General features: G+C 50.6%; 1 protein-coding gene across 2 annotated transcripts in view; it reads right to left on the reverse strand.

Annotated features, from left to right (window-relative positions):
* Positions 1–10,220, reverse strand: part of LOC119453987 (uncharacterized) — a 117,580-nt gene extending 107,360 nt beyond the window's left edge. For both annotated transcript variants that reach the window (XM_049667474.1, XM_037716008.2), the window contains exon 1: positions 10,006–10,220. The gene's annotated coding sequence lies outside the window, so the exon portion shown is untranslated. The remainder of the gene's footprint in view (positions 1–10,005) is intronic.
* Positions 10,221–11,865: the final 1,645 nt, after the last annotated feature.

The raw sequence follows: 11,865 nt of genomic DNA on the forward strand, positions 1-11,865 counted from the left end.
TAAAAGTTAATTTATCAGTACAAACTGATATATAGCGTTTCTCTTTATTGTGTCCCGCGAAGGCACGAAGGCGGAAAGTTTCAGAAAGCTGCAGGACGACGTGTCGGCGAGCTGCCGTATATATATATATATATATATTCATTCAGGAATGCGCGTCAAAAAGACGGCAGCGCGCGGCCGGGGACGAGATCACGTTCGCTCTCCACGCACGAACTCAAGTCAATCACCCGTGAGCACTAATGGTGATGGAACACTGATTAAAATGGAGCTGCATTTCGTTTAAACGTCTGCAGATTATCAGGCAAGGATCAATCATTCCGCGGACTATATATATGACGGGGGAATACTTTAGCGGCAGCGCTAATGCGCTCTGTATATAAGCAATTTGATGAAGCGGCAGGCCACCGCACGGCAAAAGAACGAGAACAGTTTCGCCCAAAGACGACGCACTGAAAGCGGTAGAACGGTTTAGCGTTGCGTGTCTCGCACACAACGCATGACGAGAGAGAGAATAAACTTTTATTACAACGCATGACGAGCGCCGCCAACAACGGCGCCATTGCACGGTGCGCGAGACGTCGCAGGAAAACCGCCGGCGTTGGTGAAGCGCTCAAAGATATTGGATTATCTCGGCGTTTACGGTTCGTTCTATACTCGGACCACGATGTGGATAAACGCGAGCTCAGCTGTTCGTGTGCGCGCACATTAACGCTCGTGTTCGGCACCGCATATAGAAAAAAAGTCAAGGGCACTTACGTATCCCTAAACGTGAATGAATGCGAAAGCATATTGCGACGGCCTCGTTCGGCGTGGACATCCTATACAAGTCACCAGGTGTAGCTACTGACTGAGGAGTCGAATGTTCGTCCATCGGAGCGGACAACAGAGCTCACCGAAATCACCGCACTATACGCATAGAGTTACTGTATAGGCTCCCCTTAGGGAGCGAAGAGAGCCTATACAGTAACTCTATACACCTCACCGACTGGCAGCGCTGCCCACCGGCGCGGTCTGTCTCTGTAACCACGTGACTTGTCCCTCCATCGGAGCTGCGTCGCGTGCACTTCCAACAATGGAAGCATATCAGGTTACCTGGTGCGCGGGTATCTGTCAATCTCTGCGACCACGTGACTTTTTGTACCATCTCCGGCCACGCCACCGGATTTTCGGCTTCGTGGGCCATACAATGCTTTCGCACTAAAACGTAGAAGCCGATTGCGCGCATGCAGCGTGACGGTGCGCGCTTCGTCATTTTTTGCAGCCGAACGCACGGCGGGCCGCACATGCGCAGTCGACACCGTGACAGAACGACGGCGGTGGCGCCGGCACACCTTGAACAGTCCGTGTTATTGCTATCGAAATTTAAGAAAAATCGCTTTCCATGCAGATACACTGCATGTGCACTTTACATGGCCATGGAGCTGCAGAGCAAGCCATTATGTGATGCATCTATTGGCCTCCAATGTCGCCGCCTCGTCAGACCTCGCGCTTTAACGCTGAAGGGAACGAATACGATGAAGTGGACGTTGGTTTGTCCTTACATGTGTACACTGTCAACTATGGGAATGGTGGGAATTGCATTGTTTTAACAAGTTGCGAATGTGTATATATATTAATTTGGCACAACTGTTACGGTGACCATTATACCTAAGCAGACAATCACATGTTGCGAGAAAAAGTTCAACATGTTGCAACTTTGCGGCTATGTGTGTTGGTCAACGCTAAATGCTGAGGTGCCAATTGTTAGATGCAAAGTCGACACAACTTTCCGCGTCAATACCGTTCCCACCCGCCGTGGCTGCTCAGTGGCTATGGTGTTGGGCTGCTGAGCACGAGGTCGCGGGATCGAATCCCGGCCACGGCGGCCGCATTTCGATGGGGGCGAAATGCGAAAACACCCGTGTACTTCGATTTAGGTGCACGTTAAAGAACCCCAGGTGGTCCAAATTTCCGGAGTCCCCCACTACAGCGTGCCTCATAATCAGAACTGGTTTTGGCACGTAAAACCCCATAATTTAATTTTTTTCAATACCGTTCCAGTAGCGTCAAAACAAACAAACGATCGCAACAACGGCGACTGTGATTGACCTCAAGGTCCGCCGGCTACCATAACGTCTTGATTAAACAGAGACGGCACATCCTAAACGCATACTCTTCTTTCAATGTAACAGCGAATAATAAAAAAAAAAGTATGGCTTCATGCCCGCGAGCGAGCGGAGCTCGTGAGGCGCAAAACGATGACGATGAACGAGCGTCTGCTATAGCCTATAGACGGATGAAAGACTAAGTTCCAACAGCGACAAAATAGCATCTACACTTTGTACTTGGCGTGAGCTAAGACCAAGTGGTGACTAATTTACCCATCTATTAGTTGCCGTCGTGACTAAGAGCAAGTTGAACGCGCGAATTAGGATCGAAGCGGGCGACCTGGATCGATGCTGCCACGTTGTTCCCGGTAAACTTTGTCGGAGACCGGTAAACTCCGCGCATGCGCAGTCGTAGCAGCGGGTACCGGTAACGCTATAAGGCGATCCGAGTTACCTCGTTACCATGAATGTGGCTGTGCGAAAGCACACGTATACGCCCCAGCGCTTGCACGTATATATTCCCTGTTTGTGCGAACTCTAAAGCGTCCCGCGCTTCCCTCAACAATCGATGCATTGCACCGAAGGCAACAACGTTACGTGCGCCAATCAGAAAACGCACGGGAGGACCGCAGACAGACAACGAACTCCTGGTCCTCGTTCCTCATTGGCTGCGCTATAGACGGCGCAGGTGAGTGGGAGCCCCGTTCTCGAAACTGCATTAAGCCCGTTTCACATGGTGCGATTTTGTCTGCTAATTCGCACGTGGAATTCGCACGTGCGAATTCGCAGCTGCGAAAAATAGGCCGCCGGACCCTTCGTTCGTGCGTTTTTTCGATGTTCGGCGTGTTGAACTTCTCTGCGAAAAACGCAGATGCGGTGGTAGCCACTGCATGTAGCGGTGGAAACAGACGACCAATAGGAGGCGGCTCGCTCATACGTCATCGCCAGTCAGAATGCTTAACGAGTATGCGAAAAACGCAGCTGCCGTAGATCCACGTGAAACGGGATTGCGAATTGCGCATCTGCGGAAATCGCAGCTGCGAAAAACGCACTGCAAAATCGCACCATGTGAAACGGGCTTTACACACATGAACTCCACGCTGTTTGAAGGCGACGCTGCATGGCGAGCCCTCGTTTTCTGTTCTCGCGAGTTCACTTCCGTCGGCCTCTCCCGTCGATGCTTGCTCACAAATGACAGCCAATCAAAGCGGTCGCCGCGAACGTTTCTTTGGCTCTTATTTCGCGATCATCCATGGTTGGTACGTATACTCGGAGGTTGGACCACGGACGCAATGGGGCAACCGACCAGGTTGACAGCTCTGCATGTTCTCTGCGGAATTACGCAACGAAACACCTAAAATATCCTCAACGCAACGAATTTACGCCGTCAAGCGAGCCATTCCGCTAATAAAATAGAGTATAGTTTTCTTTGAAGCATTGGGGCTATATTCGATCGCATTCATTATCATCGTCGATGGATTGTGCACAATGTCTTCTTTTTAATTACGCACTGCGTTCCATGTATACACGCAACGAAAAGCGGGCCACGAGTTCGGCCACAGCAAACGTGAAGGATACAAGTACGCAGCTGCGATCCGCTTACGTCACGGATGACAAGTGCGTGGTTCTGAACTATGACGCTTCCGGTTGTCGCAGTTCGAATCGCGGACCTCGAAACGACGGACCGCGACGCATGTCATCAAGCCGCGTGCACGACGAAACGAGGTTGTCTATCATCACCGCTCGCCAAGGAAACACAGAGAAGCCTAAGCTCTGTTGAATCAAGCACATACAGATGCGCAACGACCCAGATCACGGACAGAAACGCACGCAAACTCCCAAAGCTCTGTCTCGGTGTTTACGGGCTGCGACGACTATAAATCGCGAATCAAAAAAAGCCTCCTCCAGCGTGCGCCATACAACGCACTTTCTTACGTCGTTTCATAATTATTGTGAAAATGGCTGTTCATATATTCAATACGTATAATAGGATGTTCGATTCGATTCTGGCACTATATTCCAAGATTCGATTCGTATTCGAGTCGGTCTCAAAAATCACAACTGCGCCTTACGTGAATGCGACAGAGACCCATTCGGAACGCCGCTGGCGTCTGTTTAAACGTCGTTGGCGTCCTGTCGGTCACGCTGACGCAGATTCTCACCGTGTTTGCAGTCGAAAATGGCGGGTCACGATGACGTCATCGCCAGCCGTCTATTAACGGCAACTCGTCACACACGCACGCACACTTCAAGGCACGCTTTCTATACACAGGTTTCAACGGAAACTTTTCGGAAAACTTGTGCCCTTCACGCACCGCGGTCTTGGGATATACGAAAAGCAGCCGGCCTGTACAGCAGCGGAGCAGGTGTAACGCATGACGTCTTTCGCACATGCACGTCTCAGCAGGGAGCATTATTCAGCTGCCCTCGAAACCATTCAGCGACTGCAAACAGCCATTCTATATATACGAAACCTATGCACATATATTTAAACTGTCGCATGTGGGCTGGGCTCTATAACGCTGCGTAACTGCAGCCGCGCGGCCTTTCGGAACGAACAAAGGCCGCGTCAACCAATGACGTGGCGTTATAAGAGAGCATCGCGTTCACATACGCGGCTTACACACAACCCCGCTCGCATCGGCTGCTTGCAGAAAATACGCAATGGTATACGCCACAGAATTCGCTGTATTATGCATACCGGTGTCACACGGACACTTTCGGTAGCGGCGGAACCTCATGCATCGGGGTCGAATTTCCCGATTACCATTGGTTCTCCGTGCGCAAGAAGCAGAAGGGATCGAGCCAATCGCGATCGAGCAACTCGATCGCAACAGGGCTCGATCGCGATCGAAAGTGCCTCGCATAACCGGGTTAACAGTCCATCACTTTTACAGCGAGCTTCCGCTATTACTAAATGACGTATATAACGAAATGCAGGGCCTAACACGGCCGTTTTCATGCCTATAGAACGACACAGAGATGAGCGACTCGGAAGGGTTTCACGGTATGCAGTGGCACACGGACACAGCGTGCATGTGTTGTCCAGTCCGTACCAGACAGCGACACACAGCTAGATGGATGCTTCGAGTGATCGACAGTTGTCGAACAAGGCATGTCGCTGGAGCCAACGTTTCGACAAGAACTTACTTAAATCGTAGCTGCTTCTGCCTCTTCCCCGAGATTTGGTTTCCTCGACGCGTATATATTTGTGTGTATATATGAACAACTCGAGCCGCACGGTTATGTGTTGTCTGCTGTCTTTACGTGTAGACAACTTGCGTCGATCACTGGCTGTGTACTCGAACAGACAACTTCTGCACTGAGTACGTGCTGCCCATTCTTGACCAATATCGGCCACAATGGATGTGCCACTGTGACACATGCGGTACGAAGCCTTAATTAAACGTATTGATATGTGTCGTGCTTTTCTGTCATCAGAAATGGGAGTAATGTTTCTCTCATCAGTCGAGGGAAGCTAATGCCATCACCCGTATTCCCTCGACAACCTTCGTGACACAGACAGCTAACAAGCCACACGAGGCTCGCGTTATCCGCTAGTGCTGCTAACTCTAAACAGCTTTGCGACATTTAGATTCCAACACTGCGTTGGTTTTCCGTTTTCTTTTAATTTGTTTATTAGCAGCGCGTTGTGCGTCCGTGCTTTGTACACCTGCCTTTAATTCCGTGCCACATTTATGTCTTTTGTATATGCGTGTATTGTTTCTGCCGCTACCATTTACGACTCAATTTTCTGTTTAACGAAACAAATCGTGCCGCCGACCATATTTATCTCGTTTACAATTCGAACGTGCCGACACGTTCCATTCGTGGCAAACTTGTTTCGCAGGTGTCCAGCCCTGACGATCCCATCGTGTCACCCGCGCTGGCAACGTGCAGTCGACTTTCGCTATATCGCGATTCCGTTGTTGGGAGGAACAAGAGTATGAACGTTCGCCTTCTATACAGCTATAGTTCTAATGACATAGTCAAGGACCAGTATATCCACAGAAAACACTTTCGCTAGAATTGTTCGCAAGAGCTAATTCCCGCCAATCCTGATGTTGGGCGTATGTCTGTAACGAAGGCGGAGAGCCACTTGGCAAAGGGCAGTTACGAACGAAAATCTTTTTGGATTCGACTACGGTTTAGCGACGTTGGAGAGGACAGACGGACATACACCGTCAATGCTTAAGTGTATAGGTCTATTACCCGGAAAAAATGAGGTGCTGCCTGACGTGGGAGAAAGAGTTCGTGATTCGCATACAGTTAGAAGTACATATTGTTGGTTTAGAAGTATAGTAAGAAGTAAAATGTTGTTTTTGTTGTAGGATTGGCGACTTGAGTGCGTGTGTCTCCGTCTATCTGTGTGCTGTCGCGTTCGAGTGTTTGTGCCTGAAGAAATTGCGACCCTATGCATTGAGACGCCCCTGAACATGACAGTGTAGATTAATGAGCAAACGCGGAAATGATATTCAAGTTGAAATTATGGGCCAAATTTAACTACGCAACAAAATTCCACTTTGGCTAAATTGTTTATATAATTGGGTAGTCTATACCAGGACCAGGGCAAATATTTCTTCAACTGTGAAGCTATACCACTCCGAGAAATCCGTATGTGCTCGTTCTCAGCGGATAAAGACAAGCTTACGCAAGACACTGTCGGCATTGCGGACTCGTTTCAGTGAGCATACAGACTTGAAAGCGGCACTGACATCGTTCGGCTTCACTGCAGACGGGTAATGCGGCGGTGGCCGGTTTTTCGTCAGCTCACGATGAATGGTGCGACGACCGCGAGAAGTTATACTCAGTTCGAAAGCTGCCGACAAGGAGAGCAAAAAAAAAAAAAAAAAAATCACGAGGAGCTGTCGAGGAGGCGTTCGCAAATAAACTTCACCCGCCGTGGTTGCTTAGTGGCTATGGTGTTGGGCTGCTAAGCACGAGGTCGCGGGATCGAATCCCGGCCACGGCGGCTGCATTCCGATGGGGGCGAAATGCAGAAAACACCCGTGTACTTAGATTTAGGTGCTCCTTAAAGAACCCCACGTGGTCGAAATTATTTCGGAATACCACACTACGGAGTGCCTCATAATCAGATCGTGGTTTTGGCACGTAACATCCAACAATTTATAATTTAAATAAAGTTCAATAAGTGCGTAGCACACACCCGCCGTGAGGCGAGATCCAGCCAGGAGTCTCACAATCCTGGGAAAATATTTGCTCCTATACAAGATCGAGTAGGGCTTTCTCACAATATTAGGGACGGTTGGCAAGAAAACGCCCCCTCCGAAGTACAATGTGATGTCCTGAGAACGGGAGATGCCAAATTCATCAGGGTTCTGATAAGTCATGCAGACGACGTGCGACCTCAGTGGTGCTGGCCAAGGAAGTGTGTGAGTGACCCTTCATTGTGGTGGCGTTTTCTCGCCTGCCCGAACGACGTCGCGGCTTTAAAATAAGGGAGGAGATTCCTTCAGAACGCCGAGGTGAAGAGGCTGGCGCAATCGTCGGCGTTAAGAAAAAGCGGCTAGAATTATGGCGAAAGAACGGGGCGATTAAGCATAGTGGTGCGACCAGAAGTACGACAAATTTTGCACCTCGCGGGCACGTGTGAGCAAGGTGCAAGGCAGAAGACATTTTCTTCCGACGATGTACTTGCTCTTTATCTGTGATCGTAACGTATTTACCAGTTCTTTTGTTTAATTCGTCAAGTGTAGCCCGTTTCAAAGGGTACGGTCGCATCGCCGTATATATGCCTGACGATGCTGCCATAGCTTGCAGCAACGATTGGTCGTGGCTAGCACCGGTCGGCGGAGATCTGCGATCTTACAGGTGCCGCTGTTCTGGAGAGAGAAATAGAAGTCACAATTATCCTCAGGGGGCGTTCCACATATTATAATCTGATCTGTGTTTGCTAACGCAATGTTCCGCGGGCGACACATGCGCGCGGCACCACCCGACGTCAAACTCCCATGTGCGGATAACCGTTTCGTGACTGGAAGGCATGGGAAACTGGTCTAGTCAGAGCACCTCCGTGGAATGACAGCACCACGAAACAAGGAGCGCAGTCTGCAATGTAACAGGACGAGCGGTTGTGTACGCTGGGGAAAAGTTCCATGTGCTATAGGGCACCCGAATGTAGCGACTGGCTTCAGTGTTGAATCTGGACCCTGCGCCACTATGAAAAGGGCACACTCCGTTTAATCCTGTAACGTTTGTGGTTCCTGTGACCTGTCTGAAGTCAGAAATGTTCCATCAGAAGGTTTAACACGAGAACTAGCAGTGGTTGAGGTTCGGATTCGAAACGTTCAGTGGGGTATTTGTTTGAAAATGCGCCTTTTCGTATCGGCGAACTGTGTAGTATACGACACATTGTTACATCGTCAGAGTGGCTTAAAACGAGAAGGCCTGACCACTGCAATGTCGTTTCGGTTGGCTCTCCCACGCCCACACAGCAACGTGTTCCACCGTGCACAGCACGCGCGCAAAAGAACATCACTCGCTGCACGAATCGCATGTCTGTTGGAGTCGGCCGGTCGAAGCAACACACCTGCGGGAGAGCACGTGTTCAGCAATACTGTCGCAAGCGCGTGAAGAAAGCACGCGCCGCCGTTATACCGTGCTGCTACACCAGTCTGCAACGCTATAGTTCCTTTTACGCACAAGCACCCCCACGACAGTGAAGGAGAACGCGGCTCGTTCTTTTTTTGGCCTGGGTGTTACTTTAAAGCTCTGCTCGGCAAGAGGTCGCAAGAATGAGAAGTCTGAAAGGCAACACCTCCTCCCCTTCCTCTCTCCTACCAGACATTACGACAGCACCACAGCCGACAGGAACGCGCCGAGACGCGACACAGCGCCCGTGGCACCAAAATGGGCAGCTGACGAGTGTCCAATTGAGGCTTCATCTTTCGAGGATGATGCATGACAGGGCTACAGAGGTCCCGTCCCGAGCGAAGGATCTCATGGGGAGGAGGGTGTTTGGGCGGACGCAAGAAAGTCAAAAGCACCGCCGCTGTTCAATCGCGAGGCAAGGCAAACGAATATATGCGTAACGACGGCACACACACATAAAAAAGATTCCCAGGAACGCTGCCGAGAGCGATAGAACGAGTCTGCCGGGCCGAGCCAAAGTTGGCGGCGCAGAAACTGGTTATGCCGCGGTTCGCCCAATGCAAAAAGGCCGGTTGGCTCGCTGGTGCGAGGGAACCAGACTGCAGCGGCGGTAACGCTAGCCACGGACAACGCCAGACGGCGACGAAAGTCGACGCACAAGACGGGAGAGGACGCAAGGACTCTTGCAAAGAGAGAAACGTGGGGATACGACGCCGGCGACTCCCGCCTCGAGAATAATCTTGGCTGTAAAGTGGCATGCACAGCGCGAGCGCCTCAGTTAAAATAAACGCTCGGAGAGCGCGCAGCAGCGGTACCCGTCGCGCGATACAAGCTGCACTTACACAGACATTTAAAAAGAGGCACAAGCAGTTCAGTCGCGAAAGGCCAGCGCTCCTCGCTGCCGTGGCAAGGCAGACGATCGACGCATATTGCGCTGTCACGGCGTTCTCGTACACGAAGTATGGAGCACGTTGAGCTCCGAGTCGTGGTATCAGCCGCGCGCACGATCGTCGCCGAGTATGCAATCGCCACCTCATCGGGCCGGTTAACTACGGCGTGTATAATGTTCGCCGTGTGGCTGGTGGAGGACGGGTGTACGCTGTGCAACGCGTGACAACGCCGGTGTCGCGAAAGTGGCCCGCCCGTTTACGGTGCGACATTTCGTCAGTCACCGAGTTGGGCGGCAAACAGATGCCTGTTTTGCCCGCTCGAACAGCGAGCTGCGCCCGTCGGCCGAGGCAGGCAAGGCGGGCGAGGTGCTGGGGCGGAGACACAGAAAACAGCTCGCGATCAGACGACCACTCACCTCCCAACTGCACCTTGGACCGGGCTTGGCGAGGCTACGGGTCGACGATGAGTGTATCCGATGCACGAGTATCCAAATCGTATCCGCAAAACCCACGTAAACGAGAACAGCACAACACATACGTTGCGAACCACAACATAAATATTGGAGCACTTTTTTTTCAGTGGCAAAAATGGATGGACTCGCGCATTGCAGGCAGCGAGACGACGGCGTAGTAACTGACGTCAGTGGTCGGGCGCCCTGGCTGCTCTCTCATTGGTCATGGAGGTGTGGCGGATGCGGCGCACGGCCAATCTCAGCGTCGTTAAGAAACAAGACAGACAAAAAGCAAATGATGGACTTGCGCTAGCGGCGGCAGCTGGCGGCGAAGAGCAGCAGCTGCGCTCTCATATTGCCACATACTGGCCCTCGAGATGTACAACCGTCACGTGCGACTGCAATCTCGGAGGCAACAATTAGACAAACTTAAAAACAAGCATTTGAGGGCGCTTCTTGCAATCAATCGTTTTTTTTCTCTCTCTTTCTCTTTCCCTCTGTCTCTCTTCCTTTAGGAGTTGTGCGTGTCCCTTCCTCTCATCTTTTATCTCCCACTTCCCCGTGACGCTGCGCCGTGCTCAGAAATAAGCGTCATTTTCCTCAATAAACCACAACTACTCTACGGAAGCTTTCTGTGTAGTGTGTATCATTTCTTTCTAAGTTGTTTACCGCGCTAGAGCCACCGTAGCGCTAGTGCAAAGTAAACTACGCGGACAGCGCACGTAACGAATCACGGCCGATGTCGCTTGCCATCTGCACGGTCGCACCTTGATCGACTGTCACTTTGCACGCCGCAGACACTTGATCGCAAAATTTCTTTCGAGCTAAGTCTAAAAAAACTTTTAGAGGGATCGTGCTATCACGTCATATTCTGTTTCGACGCGTGATAACATCAGCTAGCCTTTTACCTAAGCTTAGCGCACTACCCTGTATCACTGTGGAGGCCTGCGCAGGAATGTCGCGAGTACAGTGTACTAGAAGAGTTCTAGTACACTGTAGTCGCGAGCGTTGACGATCATCGCTACATTGTCCGTATCTTCGGAACAACGCGCGCACCGCACGTGGTAACGCTCTTTCAGCCAAACGAGCTGTAGGCGAACCGAGGAGGCTTTGAAGCGTTTTAAAACCACCTCGGGGCGTTGTATTAATTGTGGCCGAACTACTTACCTCAACATTACACCTTTAATGAAGGACCCTGCTCCAACAAGCCTCTTCTTGGAGCAGAAAAGTGTTTCCGCTCAGGCGGTTGGCATTTAACGACAGGACTAGGAGCTAGACTTGTCCTCTTCCACTGCGAGACAACCGAATGGAACCTAGCCCGGTGCTGATTGAAATGATCAAAAACATTTGGATCGGGCATCTGCAAGTTCCTTTGGACTTTTTTAATGTGCTAGCTATCCATTTATCGATTATATGCATTTCCAGCTGTGGAGAAATTGCGCCTCCTAGCTGTTTTGCAAGGCTTTGGAGCCTGTGCACCTACTAGTACGTCTGCTCAAGCTCCGCATGTTCAGCTTTTGCAAAGTGCTTTGAAGCAACTCAGCCGAGTCAGATCTGCACCTGGTTCTCCAATGCTTGACTGAATGAGGAAGGCTGTGAACGTCATACCTTCTAAGACTTTACGTGAGAACATAGCACATAGCCCCAAACATTCCAGCAATAATTATACATTTAATTATGAAATTCAGCAACTAACTCATGCAAGGGTTGTCAAAAAGCTACACCAAATCAAAGAAACTGCGCGAATTTTACAATAGCCAACACATCATGTTACTGCTTCCTAGAGCAATCGATTATCATCAAAAACATGAAAAACTATTATAC

This window comes from Dermacentor silvarum, chromosome 5 (assembly GCF_013339745.2).
Source record: "Dermacentor silvarum isolate Dsil-2018 chromosome 5, BIME_Dsil_1.4, whole genome shotgun sequence".
In the NCBI taxonomy this organism is placed as follows: domain Eukaryota; kingdom Metazoa; phylum Arthropoda; class Arachnida; order Ixodida; family Ixodidae; genus Dermacentor; species Dermacentor silvarum.